Here is a 14922-nt window from a genome sequence, read left to right as displayed (position 1 = left end):
AAGGCAAGCAGGACTCCTAACCAGAATGGAAGTGAATATTGGCAGAAAAGTCAACAAAATTGTTTACATGAATTACCAGGACCTTTTTGTTACCAGTGCACGGAACAGAGTGATTACATTTTGGATGACACCAAAGGTATGCTCTAGCATGCAAGCCTGACCACAGAAGAATAATGTCAATGTGGGACCAAGCTGAAAACTTGGACAGCCAAAAGCATCATTTTCTTTTCATTACATCTATACACAGGTGTATTTTATGCAAAGCAGAAATACTTGGATACATTTCTGTAAGCTTTCTGGAATTGTAGTTGTGGGCAGGCTTTTGGTAGAGGTCAACTTATTAATTGATGGGAAAAGTGGATGAAAATTGTGATTTCCCAGGGTTTTACATATGTATAGGTGACAATGCTACCTACTGAGGGCACCAAGAAAACACTGGTATTGCAAGCTGGACCATCTTATGCAACTGGTTCAGTTTGCACACCCAATTTGTTACCAGGGACAAAGCTACACACCAGTCATCTTTGTTAGACATTGATTATGTCTTTAGTTTAATTTTTTGACAGGGCATAATGTCCAGTAGGTAATGACCATAACTGCTGCTAAAGTTGCTCCTGTTGTCTACTGTGGCACTTCTAGGATGCTTGACTTAATGTCTGTGTGAAATGCAGTACAACAATAAGGTTCTAGCTGTTGGCATCTACTAGCTGGTAAGGTAAAGATCAGTAAGTGATTTGCAGTTGGTATTATGCCAGCTGTGTCTTCTGTCACTAAGACTCATTAACCTCTTGCTGACCGCGCATAGCCGAATGACGGCTTCACCGCGGCCGGCCAGTTCTGAGTGGACGTCATATGACGTCCTCCCAGAACGCGCTCTCCTGCGCGCCCCAGGGGGCGCGCACCCGGCGATCTCCGTGATCGCTGTGTCCTACGGACACAGCTGATCACGTGATGTGGTGAAAGGCCGATCCCACCGGCCTTTTACCACGTGATCAGCGGTGTCCAATGACACGCTGATCACAGGGAAATGCAAGTGCCGGTTCTCGGCTGCACTTTCCTCACGCTGTCAGATCGTGAGGAAAGTACTGCCGAGAACCGACAGTTGTCAGAGCGGGGATCGGCACCGATCATCAGTGCCCTGATGATCAGTGCCCTGATGATCGGTGCCCAGCAGTGACACCCGCAAGTTCCGCCCAGCAGTGCGCCCACTAGCCCCGCCCACCCGTTCCCAGCAGTGCCCCCACCTGTGCCCAGCAGTGCCCCCACCTGTGCCCAGCAGTGCCCCCACCTGTGCCACTCTGCAGTGCCACCTACCTGTGCCCAGAAGTGCCACCTACATGTGCCCAGCAGTGCCACCCACCTGTGCCCACCCACCTGTGCCCACCAGTGCCACCCACCTGTGCCCACCAGTGCCACCCACCTGTGTCCACCAGTGCCACCCACCTGTGCCCACCCACCAGTGCTGCCCACCAGTGCCACCCACCAGTGCAGCCCAGCAGTGCTGCCAGTCAGTGCCACCAGTCAGTGCCCAGGGGTTGTGCCAGTCAGTGCCGCCAGTCAGTGCCCAGAAGTGATGCCAGTCAGTGCCGTCTATCAGTGCCCATCATCAGTGTCACCTATCAGTGCCGCCTATCAGTGCTGCATATCAGTGCCGCCTATCCGTGACCCCTAATTAGTGCTGTCTATCAGTGCCGCCTATCCGTGCCACCTCATTAGTACTGCCTATCAGTGCCCTTTAGTGCTGCCTATCAGTGCCCATCAGTGCCGCCTATCAGTGCCCATCAGTGCCGCCTCATCAACGCAAATCAGTGAAGGAGAAAAAATACCTGTTTGAAAAATTTTATAAAAGAAACAAATAAACTTTTTTTTTTTTCAAATTTTTTGCACATTTTTTAATTTATAGCGCAAAAAGTAAAGCGCCCAGTGGCGATTAAATACCACCAAAAGAAAGCTCTATTTGTGAGAAAAAAATGATCAAAATTTCATATGGGTACAATGTTGCATGACCGCGCAATTGTCAAAGTGCGGCAGTGCTGAAAGCTGAAAATTGGCCTGGTAAGGAAGGGGGTATAAGTGCCTGGTAGGCAAGTGGTTAAGGTAACAAGGTATGGCAACATTACACCTTATGTGTAATACAGAGTAAAACAATGAGCCATTGGCCCTGTTGGTGAAGAAGTAATGTCTTGGTGTGCAACCTGGTCACATGTGGAACTGTTACTGGTTTCCATCATCCCAATGCTTTGTCCCTTTTGAAGCCAACAGAAAACCATAAATGAAGGGTACTGTCTTTGGCTATATGGTGACAAGTAGAGATGAGCGAATTATTCAAAAATTCGATTCGGCTGATTCGCCGAATTCGCGGAATAAATTCGATTCGAGGCGAATATATTCGCTGCGAATTTACCTTATAAAAAGGGTGTTTCTAGGCTTCAGAGAGACTTTATATTAGTGCAGAACACTGTACCTTTAATTTAAATGCCCTTGGAGTCTGCTGGGGAAGAGAAATAATACTGTCAGTCAGTATGACATGCAGATGAGTGCCGTCGATCTTAGAATCACCGCACACTTCACTCATTTGGGCAGTCACGGGGCCAAAACCAGAGTGTGGAGCCACAGTGTGGCGGTGGAGGCAGCAGCAATGGGAGGCCATACAGCACCCTATGACAAAATGGAACCCACCAGCAGTGTGAGGAGACCTGAAAGTGGCACATGGCAGAGTGTGGCGATGGAGACAGCAGCAATGGGAGGCCGTACAGGGACCCATGACACACTCTGGACCTGGCAGCAGCATGAGGAGGCGGTACAGGGGCCCATGACAGATTACGGGCCTGGCAGCAGCATGAGGAGTCGGTACGGGGGCCCATGGCAGATTACGGGCCTGGCAGCAGCATGAGGAGGCGGTACAGGGGCCCATGGCAGAGTGGCGGAGCGTAAGCAGCTAAAATTGAAGGCCATACAGAGGCCTATGTTAAAAAGTCCCCCCAGCAGCAGCGTGGGGAGACGACTATCAAGAGTCCAATGGCAGAGTGGCGGAGCAGAAGCAGCTTCAATTGAAGGCCATACACAGGCCTAGGTTAAAAAGCGGAAGCCGTCAGCAGCGTGAGCAGACGACAGAGACACATGGCGCAGGGTGGCGGTGGATGCAGCAGTATTTGGAAGCCAAACACAGGCCTCGGTTAAAAAGCGGAAGCCGTCAGCAGCGTGAGCAGACGACAGAGGCACATGGCGCAGGGTGGCGGTGGATGCAGCAGCAATGGAAGGCCATACAGCACCCTATCACAAAATGGAACCCACCAACAGTGTAAGGAGACCTGAAAGTGGCACATGGCACAGGGTGGCGGTGGAGGCAGCAGTATTCGGAAGACATACACAGGACTAGTTTAAAAAGCGGAAGCCGTCAGCAGCGTGAGCAGACGACAGATACACATGGCGCAGGGTGGCGGTGGAGGCAGCAGTATTCGGAAGCCATACACAGGCCTAGGTTAAAAAGCGGAAGCCGTCAGCAGCGTGAGCAGACGACAGAGACACATGGTGCAGGGTGGCGGTGGATGCAGCAGTATTCGGAAGCCAAACACAGGCCTCGGTTAAAAAGCGGAAGCCATCAGCAGCGTGAGCAGACGACAGAGGCACATGGCGCAGGGTGGCGGTGGAGGCAGCAGCAATGGAAGGCCATACAGCACCCTATCACAAAATGGAACCCACCAACAGTGTAAGGAGACCTGAAAGTGGCACATGGCGCAGGGTGGCGGTGGAGGCAGCAGTATTCGGAAGCCAAACACAGGCCTCGGTTAAAAAGCGGAAGCCGTCAGCAGCGTGAGCAGACGACAGAGACACATGGCGCAGGGTGGCGGTGGATACAGCAGTATTCGGAAGCCAAACACAGGCCTCGGTTAAAAAGCGGAAGCCGTCAGCAGCGTGAGCAGACGACAGAGGCACATGGCGCAGGGTGGCGGTGGAGGCAGCAGCAATGGAAGGCCATACAGCACCCTATCACAAAATGGAACCCACCAACAGTGTAAGGAGACCTGAAAGTGGCACATGGCGCAGGGTGGCGGTGGAGGCAGCAGTATTCGGAAGCCAAACACAGGCCTCGGTTAAAAAGCGGAAGCCGTCAGCAGCGTGAGCAGACGACAGAGACACATGGCGCAGGGTGGCGGTGGATGCAGCAGTATTCGGAAGCCAAACACAGGCCTCAGTTAAAAAGCGGAAGCCGTCAGCAGCGTGAGCAGACGACAGAGACACATGGCGCAGGGTGGCGGTGGATGCAGCAGTATTCGGAAGCCAAACACAGGCCTCGGTTAAAAAGCGGAAGCCGTCAGCAGCGTGAGCAGACGACAGAGGCACATGGCGCAGGGTGGCGGTGGAGGCAGCAGCAATGGAAGGCCATACAGCACCCTATCACAAAATGGAACCCACCAACAGTGTAAGGAGACCTGAAAGTGGCACATGGCGCAGGGTGGCGGTGGAGGCAGCAGTATTCGGAAGCCAAACACAGGCCTCGGTTAAAAAGCGGAAGCCGTCAGCAGCGTGAGCAGACGACAGAGACACATGGCGCAGGGTGGCGGTGGATGCAGCAGTATTCGGAAGCCAAACACAGGCCTCGGTTAAAAAGCGGAAGCCGTCAGCAGCGTGAGCAGACGACAGAGACACATGGCGCAGGGTGGCGGTGGATGCAGCAGTATTCGGAAGCCAAACACAGGCCTCGGTTAAAAAGCGGAAGCCGTCAGCAGCGTGAGCAGACGACAGAGACACATGGCGCAGGGTGGCGGTGGATGCAGCAGTATTCGGAAGCCAAACACAGGCCTCGGTTAAAAAGCGGAAGCCGTCAGCAGCGTGAGCAGACGACAGAGACACATGGCGCAGGGTGGCGGTGGATGCAGCAGTATTCGGAAGCCAAACACAGGCCTCGGTTAAAAAGCGGAAGCCGTCAGCAGCGTGAGCAGACGACAGAGGCACATGGCGCAGGGTGGCGGTGGATGCAGCAGCAATGGAAGGCCATACAGCACCCTATCACAAAATGGAACCCACCAACAGTGTAAGGAGACCTGAAAGTGGCACATGGCACAGGGTGGCGGTGGAGGCAGCAGTATTCGGAAGACATACACAGGACTAGTTTAAAAAGCGGAAGCCGTCAGCAGCGTGAGCAGACGACAGATACACATGGCGCAGGGTGGCGGTGGAGGCAGCAGTATTCGGAAGCCATACACAGGCCTAGGTTAAAAAGCGGAAGCCGTCAGCAGCGTGAGCAGACGACAGAGACACATGGTGCAGGGTGGCGGTGGATGCAGCAGTATTCGGAAGCCAAACACAGGCCTCGGTTAAAAAGCGGAAGCCATCAGCAGCGTGAGCAGACGACAGAGGCACATGGCGCAGGGTGGCGGTGGAGGCAGCAGCAATGGAAGGCCATACAGCACCCTATCACAAAATGGAACCCACCAACAGTGTAAGGAGACCTGAAAGTGGCACATGGCGCAGGGTGGCGGTGGAGGCAGCAGTATTCGGAAGCCAAACACAGGCCTCGGTTAAAAAGCGGAAGCCGTCAGCAGCGTGAGCAGACGACAGAGACACATGGCGCAGGGTGGCGGTGGATACAGCAGTATTCGGAAGCCAAACACAGGCCTCGGTTAAAAAGCGGAAGCCGTCAGCAGCGTGAGCAGACGACAGAGGCACATGGCGCAGGGTGGCGGTGGAGGCAGCAGCAATGGAAGGCCATACAGCACCCTATCACAAAATGGAACCCACCAACAGTGTAAGGAGACCTGAAAGTGGCACATGGCGCAGGGTGGCGGTGGAGGCAGCAGTATTCGGAAGCCAAACACAGGCCTCGGTTAAAAAGCGGAAGCCGTCAGCAGCGTGAGCAGACGACAGAGACACATGGCGCAGGGTGGCGGTGGATGCAGCAGTATTCGGAAGCCAAACACAGGCCTCAGTTAAAAAGCGGAAGCCGTCAGCAGCGTGAGCAGACGACAGAGACACATGGCGCAGGGTGGCGGTGGATGCAGCAGTATTCGGAAGCCAAACACAGGCCTCGGTTAAAAAGCGGAAGCCGTCAGCAGCGTGAGCAGACGACAGAGGCACATGGCGCAGGGTGGCGGTGGAGGCAGCAGCAATGGAAGGCCATACAGCACCCTATCACAAAATGGAACCCACCAACAGTGTAAGGAGACCTGAAAGTGGCACATGGCGCAGGGTGGCGGTGGAGGCAGCAGTATTCGGAAGCCAAACACAGGCCTCGGTTAAAAAGCGGAAGCCGTCAGCAGCGTGAGCAGACGACAGAGACACATGGCGCAGGGTGGCGGTGGATGCAGCAGTATTCGGAAGCCAAACACAGGCCTCGGTTAAAAAGCGGAAGCCGTCAGCAGCGTGAGCAGACGACAGAGACACATGGCGCAGGGTGGCGGTGGATGCAGCAGTATTCGGAAGCCAAACACAGGCCTCGGTTAAAAAGCGGAAGCCGTCAGCAGCGTGAGCAGACGACAGAGACACATGGCGCAGGGTGGCGGTGGATGCAGCAGTATTCGGAAGCCAAACACAGGCCTCGGTTAAAAAGCGGAAGCCGTCAGCAGCGTGAGCAGACGACAGAGACACATGGCGCAGGGTGGCGGTGGATGCAGCAGTATTCGGAAGCCAAACACAGGCCTCGGTTAAAAAGCGGAAGCCGTCAGCAGCGTGAGCAGACGACAGAGACACATGGCGCAGGGTGGCGGTGGATGCAGCAGTATTCGGAAGCCAAACACAGGCCTCGGTTAAAAAGCGGAAGCCGTCAGCAGCGTGAGCAGACGACAGAGACACATGGCGCAGGGTGGCGGTGGATGCAGCAGTATTCGGAAGCCAAACACAGGCCTCGGTTAAAAAGCGGAAGACGTCAGCAGCGTGAGCAGACGACAGAGGCACATGGCGCAGGGTGGCGGTGGAGGCAGCAGCAATGGAAGGCCATACAGCACCCTATCACAAAATGGAACCCACCAACAGTGTAAGGAGACCTGAGAGTGGCACATGGCGCAGGGTGGCGGTGGAGGCAGCAGTATTCGGAAGCCAAACACAGGCCTCGGTTAAAAAGCGGAAGCTGTCAGCAGCGTGAGCAGACAACAGAGACACATGGCGCAGGGTGGCGGTGGATGCAGCAGTATTCGGAAGCCAAACACAGGCCTCGGTTAAAAAGCGGAAGCCGTCAGCAGCGTGAGCAGACGACAGAGACACATGGCGCAGGGTGGCGGTGGATGCAGCAGTATTCGGAAGCCAAACACAGGCCTCGGTTAAAAAGCGGAAGCCGTCAGCAGCGTGAGCAGACGACAGAGACACATGGCGCAGGGTGGCGGTGGATGCAGCAGTATTCGGAAGCCAAACACAGGCCTCGGTTAAAAAGCGGAAGCCGTCAGCAGCGTGAGCAGACGACAGAGGCACATGGCGCAGGGTGGCGGTGGAGGCAGCAGCAATGGAAGGCCATACAGCTCCCTATCACAAAATGGAACCCACCAACAGTGTAAGGAGACCTGAAAGTGGCACATGGCGCAGGGTGGCGGTGGAGGCAGCAGTATTCGGAAGCCAAACACAGGCCTCGGTTAAAAAGCAGAAGCCGTCAGCAGCGTGAGCAGACGACAGAGACACATGGCGCAGGGTGGCGGTGGATGCAGCAGTATTCGGAAGCCAAACACAGGCCTTGGTTAAAAAGCGGAAGCCGTCAGCAGCGTGAGCAGACGACAGAGACACATGGCGCAGGGTGGCGGTGGATGCAGCAGTATTCGGAAGCCAAACACAGGCCTCGGTTAAAAAGCGGAAGCCGTCAGCAGCGTGAGCAGACGACAGAGGCACATGGCGCAGGGTGGCGGTGGAGGCAGCAGCAATGGAAGGCCATACAGCACCCTATCACAAAATGGAACCCACCAACAGTGTAAGGAGACCTGAATGTGGCACATGGGGCAGGGTGGCGGTGGAGGCAGCAGTATTCGGAAGCCAAACACACGCCTCGGTTAAAAAGCGGAAGCTGTCAGCAGCGTGAGCAGACGACAGAGACACATGGCGCAGGGTGGCGGTGGATGCAGCAGTATTCGGAAGCCAAACACAGGCCTCGGTTAAAAAGCGGAAGCCATCAGCAGCGTGAGCAGACGACAGAGGCACATGGCGCAGGGTGGCGGTGGATGCAGCAGTATTCGGAAGCCAAACACAGGCCTCGGTTAAAAAGCGGAAGCCGTCAGCAGCGTGAGCAGACGACAGAGACACATGGTGCAGGGTGGCGGTGGATGCAGCAGTATTCGGAAGCCATACACAGGCCTAGGTTTAAAACTGGAACCCAGCAGCGTGAGCAGACGACAAAGACGCACATGGCAGAGGATGGATCTGGCAGCAGTATGAGAAGGCGGTACAGGGGCCCGTGGCACAGTGTGGTGATGGGGGCTACAGCAACTGGATGCCAGAAAGTGGCCGATAGGGCTATATACTGCATGGAATTATAAAGTTGTAAAGACAGCGGCCTATTTGTCCCTAATAACATGTTTGGGGCATGATTCATGGCGGATTTAGTCAGTTGTGTCAGGAACTGGTGGTTTGAAATCCAGACTAATCCACGCCTGATTCATTTTCACAAACGTGAGTCTCTCTACACTTTGGGTGGACAGTCGTGTCCTCCGCGGAGTTACAATACCTCCTGCCGCACTAAACACGCGCTCCGATGCCACGCTACTGGCCGGGCATGATAGCCTTTCAAGGGCAAATTCAGCTAGTTGGGGCCAAAGGTCAAGTTTTGTTGCCCAGTAGTCAAGGGGATTTTCTACCTCGGTTGGCAGGGTGCTGTCCAAGTAGGCCCAAGCCTGTTGTTTGAGGTCCTGCTCCAGGTCCACCTGATGCTGCTGCTGCTGCGGCTGGTTAGTAGTTTTCTCACTGCGCTGGTGAAGAAAGCTACTCATCATCTACTGCAGACTGAGGCAGCCGCTGCTGGTGGAGCTGCCACTGCTCCTACCACCCCACCCCTCCCCTGCTGCCATGGCAGCGGAACGCGAGCGCACAGGGCCCACAGTGTCTGAGGATGGACGTTGGCGCAGAAAGGCAGAGACCAACTGACTACATAGGTGGTTTTTATAGTACTTTATTTTGGCCTCCCTCTCAGCAGGTGTGAAAAAGGCCACCATTTTTGAACGGTAGCGAGGGTCCAACAAGGTGGACAGCCAAAAGTCATCCCTCTGTCTGATGGTTATTATTCGGCTGTCACTACGCAAGCAACCGAGCATTCTATGGGCCATTTGTGCCAAGGAATGCGAGGGACTCCCTGCCTCCATCTCCACAGCATACTGCCACGGTGCGTCTGGGTCCTCTGTCTCCTCCTCCTCCACCAGATGCTCCTGCTCCTCCACTCCTGTCCGCTGAGTGGAAAAACCACCCATTTCACTCAATAATTCCTGAGCACCAATGTCCTCCTCTACCTCCTCCTCTTCTTCCTGTCCTGCCCCCACAGGGGTCATGTGGCGTTGAGATCTGTGCGCCACGTCTACCGCACCCTGACCAGCCATTGTTAACAGCATTTGTTCCAGGACGTGCAACAGAGGAATGACGTCGTTCATCCCATAGTCCTGCCGACTCACGAATAGCGTGGCCTCCTCAAAGGGCCTGAGCAAGCGGCAGGTGTCACGCATGAGCTGCCAATGGCTGACATCGAAGTTACACAGGGGAGTACCTTTATCCGCTTGTAACATCAGGAAATCGGTGATGGCCTTTCGCTGTTCGTAAAGGCGGTCTAACATATGTAGGGTTGAATTCCACCTTGTTGCAACGTCGCAGATCAGGCGATGCTGTGGAATTCCGTTCTGCCGCTGCAGCTCAAGGAGGGTGTGCTTTGCGGTGTAGGAATGGCTGAAATGCATGCAAAGTTTACGTGACATTTTAAGGATGTCTTGCAGTGGGATGGTGGATTTTAGGTACCGCTTGACAACCAGATTGAACACGTGAGCCATGCATGGCGCATGGCACAACCTTCCTTGACGCAGAGCAGACACCATGTTCTTTCCGTTGTCGGTCAACATGGTTCCGATTTTCAGTTTGCGCGGAGACAGCCATCTGTCAATTTCTCTGTTCATTACACTCAGAAGTTCCTCCCCTGTGTGACTACGTTCGCCAAGGCATACCAGGTGCAGCACAGCGTGACACCGTTGCGCCCTGCACATGTGATATCCTGGTGGGGTAATGGGACTTGGCACGGGGGTGGCGGCTGAGGACACAGCGGAAGAAGAGGTGGTAGAGGCGGACATCTTTGCTGGACCAAGGACGTGCAAACGTGGAGGCAAAAGCGGCGTGACCTGTCCAAGTTGCTGGTGCGGCTGTGCCGGCACCACGTTCACCCAGTGGGCCGTAAATGACATGTACTGTCCCTGACCGTAGTTACAGCTCCACACGTCGGCGCTGCCGTGCACTTTGGCAGAGACCGACATGCTCAAAGACTGGCCCACCATCTCTACTACATGTGAATGCAGGGCTGGCACTGCCTTTTTGGCGAAGAAATGCTGGCTTGGCACTCTCCACCGCGGCTCGGCACAAGCCATCATTTCTCGGAAAGGTGCTGAGTCCACCACTTGGAAAGGCAGGGACTGCAGCACCAGCAACTTGGACAGGAGGACGTTCAGCTTCTGCACCGTCGGGTGCGTGCTCGCAAACTGTTGTCTCTTGGAAACGGATTCCAAGAAAGACTGCTGACGGAATCCGTGAAGAGGAGTAGCAGGAGAAGGAGCATCTGAACGAGCGGAAGATGCCAACGAGCGACAACTCCCCTCAGCAGAGGTGTTGGAGCCTTGACTGGCTGATAGAGGGCGATTGACGTCGGGTGACGGAGCAAGTAACGGAGCGGGTGATGGAGCGGGGGCTGGGGCAGGCAGAACCGCCGTATCTTTATCACGGTTTTCCCAGGCCACCGAATGGCGACGCTGCATATGCTGACGCAACGCTGTAGTCCCAACATGGGCCCCCTGGCCACGCTTGACTTTCTGGCCACATAGTCGACATACGGCTACGTTTACTTCCTCGGGCGGCTTGACAAAAAATTGCCACACCGCCGAGTAGGAAACTTTGCCCCCGCCACTCCTCACTGGCTGACTGCTACTTCCTCCGTGCACACCGGCACCACTACTGGCCGTGGTGGTAGGCTGCAGTGGAGCTGGTGCTCTACTCCGTGGCCATTTGCCTCCACTGACACTGCTGCGACCCTGCTGCCTCCTGGGCAACCCATCGACTGTTTTGCTCGCTGGCAAGCTGGCACCCTCTTCTCCTGATGATGCGGAAGCAATAGCCTGATGACGACGAGGCTGCCAAGTGCGATCAGCCTCATCATCATCAATTAGGGTCTCCGCGTCACTACTAGCCCCCTCGGCTGCGTGTGGGTCAGGAGACAGACCTGTCTCTAGACCGGCTACCGAGCCACTCTCCTCGCCAGTACTTCTTCGCCTGGCTGCTGAAGAGGCGGATGTCTCCCCCCGTTCCTGACCGCCCTCTGTTAGCTCTTCCTCACTGTACAGTGGGGCTGAGCCCACAGCATGCGATACTTCGCTTGGTGAGGGAACACCAAAGGACAGGGGCAGGTCGAGGACACGTGATTTCAGTGGGCTTGCTCCCGGGCCATGCCAACTAACGGTTGTGTCTGACGTACCCACCGACCGTTGGCTGTAGGTGTCAGAGGTGACCTGGGAAGAGGAAGACGACCGAGTCAACCAATCGATGACGGCAGGGTTTTCGGTGGAGACACGACCGCTGGATGACACCGGGAGCACTGGCCTCTGGCTGCGACTAGTGCTGCCTCGACCCCTTCCTCTGCTGCCACGTCTGCTCGCTCCTGAAACATTGCCTCCTCTGCCACTCCTCTGCGTGTTGTCTGACATACTCTTTAATTCAATAAGCACCCCAAAAATAAAACCGGATTTAACTCTTTGAACGTACAATAGTGGTTGTGAAGCAGAAAGTCAGTTTATTTAGCACAATCGGTCAATTGCAGCTTGCCGTTGGCTGTAAACTGTACGTTTATGTCACTGGAATGCACTAATCACCCAAAAAATATTACCGCCACCCGGCGTGTAAATGGATCTAACTCTTTGAACGTACAATAGTGGTTGTGAAGCAGAAAGTCAGTTTATTTAGCACAATCGGTCAATTGCAGCTTGCCGTTGGCTGTAAACTGTACGTTTATGTCACTGGAATGCACTAATCACCCAAAAAATATTACCGCCACCCGGCGTGTAAATGGATCTAACTCTTTGAACGTACAATAGTGGTTGTGAAGCAGAAAGTCAGTTTATTTAGCACAATTGGTCAATTGCAGCTTGCCGTTGGCTGGCAACTGTACGTTTATGTCACTGGAATGCACTAATCACCCAAAAAATATTACCGCCACCCGGCGTGTAAATGGATCTAACTCTTTGAACGTACAATAGTGGTTGTGAAGCAGAAAGTCAGTTTATTTAGCACAATCGGTCAATTGCAGCTTGCCGTTGGCTGGAAACTGTACGTTTATGTCACTGGAATGCACTAATCACCCAAAAAATATTACCGCCACCCGGCGTGTATATGGATTTAACTCTTTGAACGTACAATAGTGGTTGTGAAGCAGAAAGTCAGTTTATTTAGCACAATCGGTCAATTGCAGCTTGCCGTTGGCTGGAAACTGTACGTTTATGTCACTGGAATGCACTAATCACCCAAAAAATATTACCGCCACCCGGCGTGTAAATGGATTTAACTCTTTGAACGTACAATAGTGGTTGTGAAGCAGAAAGTCAGTTTATTTAGCACAATCGGTCAATTGCAGCTTGCCGTTGGCTGGAAACTGTACGTTTATGTCACTGGAATGCACTAATCACCCAAAAAATATTACCGCCACCCGGCGTGTAAATGGATTTAACTCTTTGAACGTACAATAGTGGTTGTGAAGCAGAAAGTCAGTTTATTTAGCACAATCGGTCAATAGCAGCTTGCCGTTGGCTGTAAACTGTACGTTTATGTCACTGGAATGCACTAATCACCCAAAAAATATTACCGCCACCCGGCGTGTATATGGATTTAACTCTTTGAACGTACAATAGTGGTTGTGAAGCAGAAAGTCAGTGTATTTAGCACAATCGGTCAATTGCAGCTTGCCGTTGGCTGTAAACTGTACGTTTATGTCACTGGAATGCACTAATCACCCAAAAAATATTACCGCCACCCGGCGTGTAAATGGATCTAACTCTTTGAACGTACAATAGTGGTTGTGAAGCAGAAAGTCAGTTTATTTAGCACAATTGGTCAATTGCAGCTTGCCGTTGGCTGTAAACTGTACGTTTATGTCACTGGAATGCACTAATCACCCAAAAAATATTACCGCCACCCGGCGTGTATATGGATTTAACTCTTTGAACGTACAATAGTGGTTGTGAAGCAGAAAGTCAGTTTATTTAGCACAATCGGTCAATTGCAGCTTGCCGTTGGCTGGAAACTGTACGTTTATGTCACTGGAATGCACTAATCACCCAAAAAATATTACCGCCACCCGGCGTGTATATGGATTTAACTCTTTGAACGTACAATAGTGGTTGTGAAGCAGAAAGTCAGTTTATTTAGCACAATCGGTCAATTGCAGCTTGCCGTTGGCTGTAAACTGTACGTTTATGTCACTGGAATGCACTAATCACCCAAAAAATATTACCGCCACCCGGCGTGTAAATGGATCTAACTCTTTGAACGTACAATAGTGGTTGTGAAGCAGAAAGTCAGTTTATTGTACACAATCGGTCAATTGCAGCTTGCCGTTGGCTGGAAACTGTACGTTTGTGTCACTGGAATGCACTAATCACCCAAAAAATAGTACCGCCAGCCGGCGTCTAAATGGATTTAACTCTTTGAACGTACAATAAGTAACGATTCTGTGTCCCTGAGTAACGATTCTGTGTCCCTGAGTAACGATTCTGTGTCCCTGAGTAACGATTCTGTGTCCCTGAGTAACAATTCTGTGTCCCTGAGTAACAATTCTGTGTCCCTGAGTAACGATTCTGTGTCCCTGAGTAACGATTCTGTGTCCCTGAGTAACGATTCTGTGGCCCTAAAGTCTCTGTGGCCCTAACTCTGTCCCTCAATACACAGAGGTCTGTCTCTCTTGAATGACCGGAGGCTAATGGAGAATTCGAAGATGGCCGCGATTTATAGCTCCACCATTACACAGTGCTGGCTGGCTGCTGATTGGCTAATGCGATCACATGTCATGATTCATGACTCATGAATGCATTATGGGTCAGCGCGCCTTGTCTGCGCGCCTTCCCAGAGATCCCCGCCCCATCTTCTCTGTCCATTTTCTCCTGTCGCCACACATGTCGCCGCCATTTTTGGGAAAATTCGATTCGTGCATCCGAAGTTTGATAATCTTCGGATTCGTCGCGAATCGAATTTTTCCAAATCTTCTAAACGAATTCCACTTCGTCATGTTCAATTCGCTCATCTCTAGTGACAAGTCCAGGTAGCCTGGCAGGTTAGTGGTCATGTAAGCTAATAGTTCAAGGATAGATTTGCTGGAGAAACTGTTGCTAAGTGGTATTCCTCATCTTAGCTGAGCATACCCTAAGTCTTAGAAGGAGTTTCATAAACACATTTTCCTTATCTCCACCTTGTAAGTAATTTAACATTCTTACTCTGGACACAGTTCTAACATCACATGTTCAAAAATTCACCTCCAGCTTGGGTACTTAAATAGTAATAAACATTTTCTCTTCAGACTTTCCATGGCTTAGGTAGAAAGAAATGAGGCTATACATGGCAAGGAACTGATAAAGTGCCAATGTACAGTCTAATCACAAAATTATATAGATCCTGGACTGGCAAGGTTTCCTCCTGTTTCTTACTGAGAACATAAAATATCCAGTATAGGTATCACAGACCACACAGCAGAAAAACCTTAAAAGGTACATGGAGTGAGGAGTGAAA

The 14922-nt window shown here is 52.6% G+C and overlaps 1 protein-coding gene across 1 annotated transcript in view; it reads right to left on the bottom strand.

The window, feature by feature from the left end:
- AIG1 (androgen induced 1) overlaps nt 1–14922 on the bottom strand; it is a 362106-nt gene that overhangs the window by 190556 nt on the left and 156628 nt on the right. The gene's annotated exons all lie outside the window — the stretch shown is intronic.

Source organism: Staurois parvus, unplaced genomic scaffold (genome assembly GCF_062004578.1).
Source record: "Staurois parvus isolate SC_StPar_1 unplaced genomic scaffold, SC_StPar_1.0 ptg000059l, whole genome shotgun sequence".
In the NCBI taxonomy this organism is placed as follows: Eukaryota; Metazoa; Chordata; class Amphibia; order Anura; family Ranidae; genus Staurois; species Staurois parvus.
Note: the sequence above shows the minus strand (reverse complement) of the source record. Positions and strands in the feature narration are given on the sequence as shown.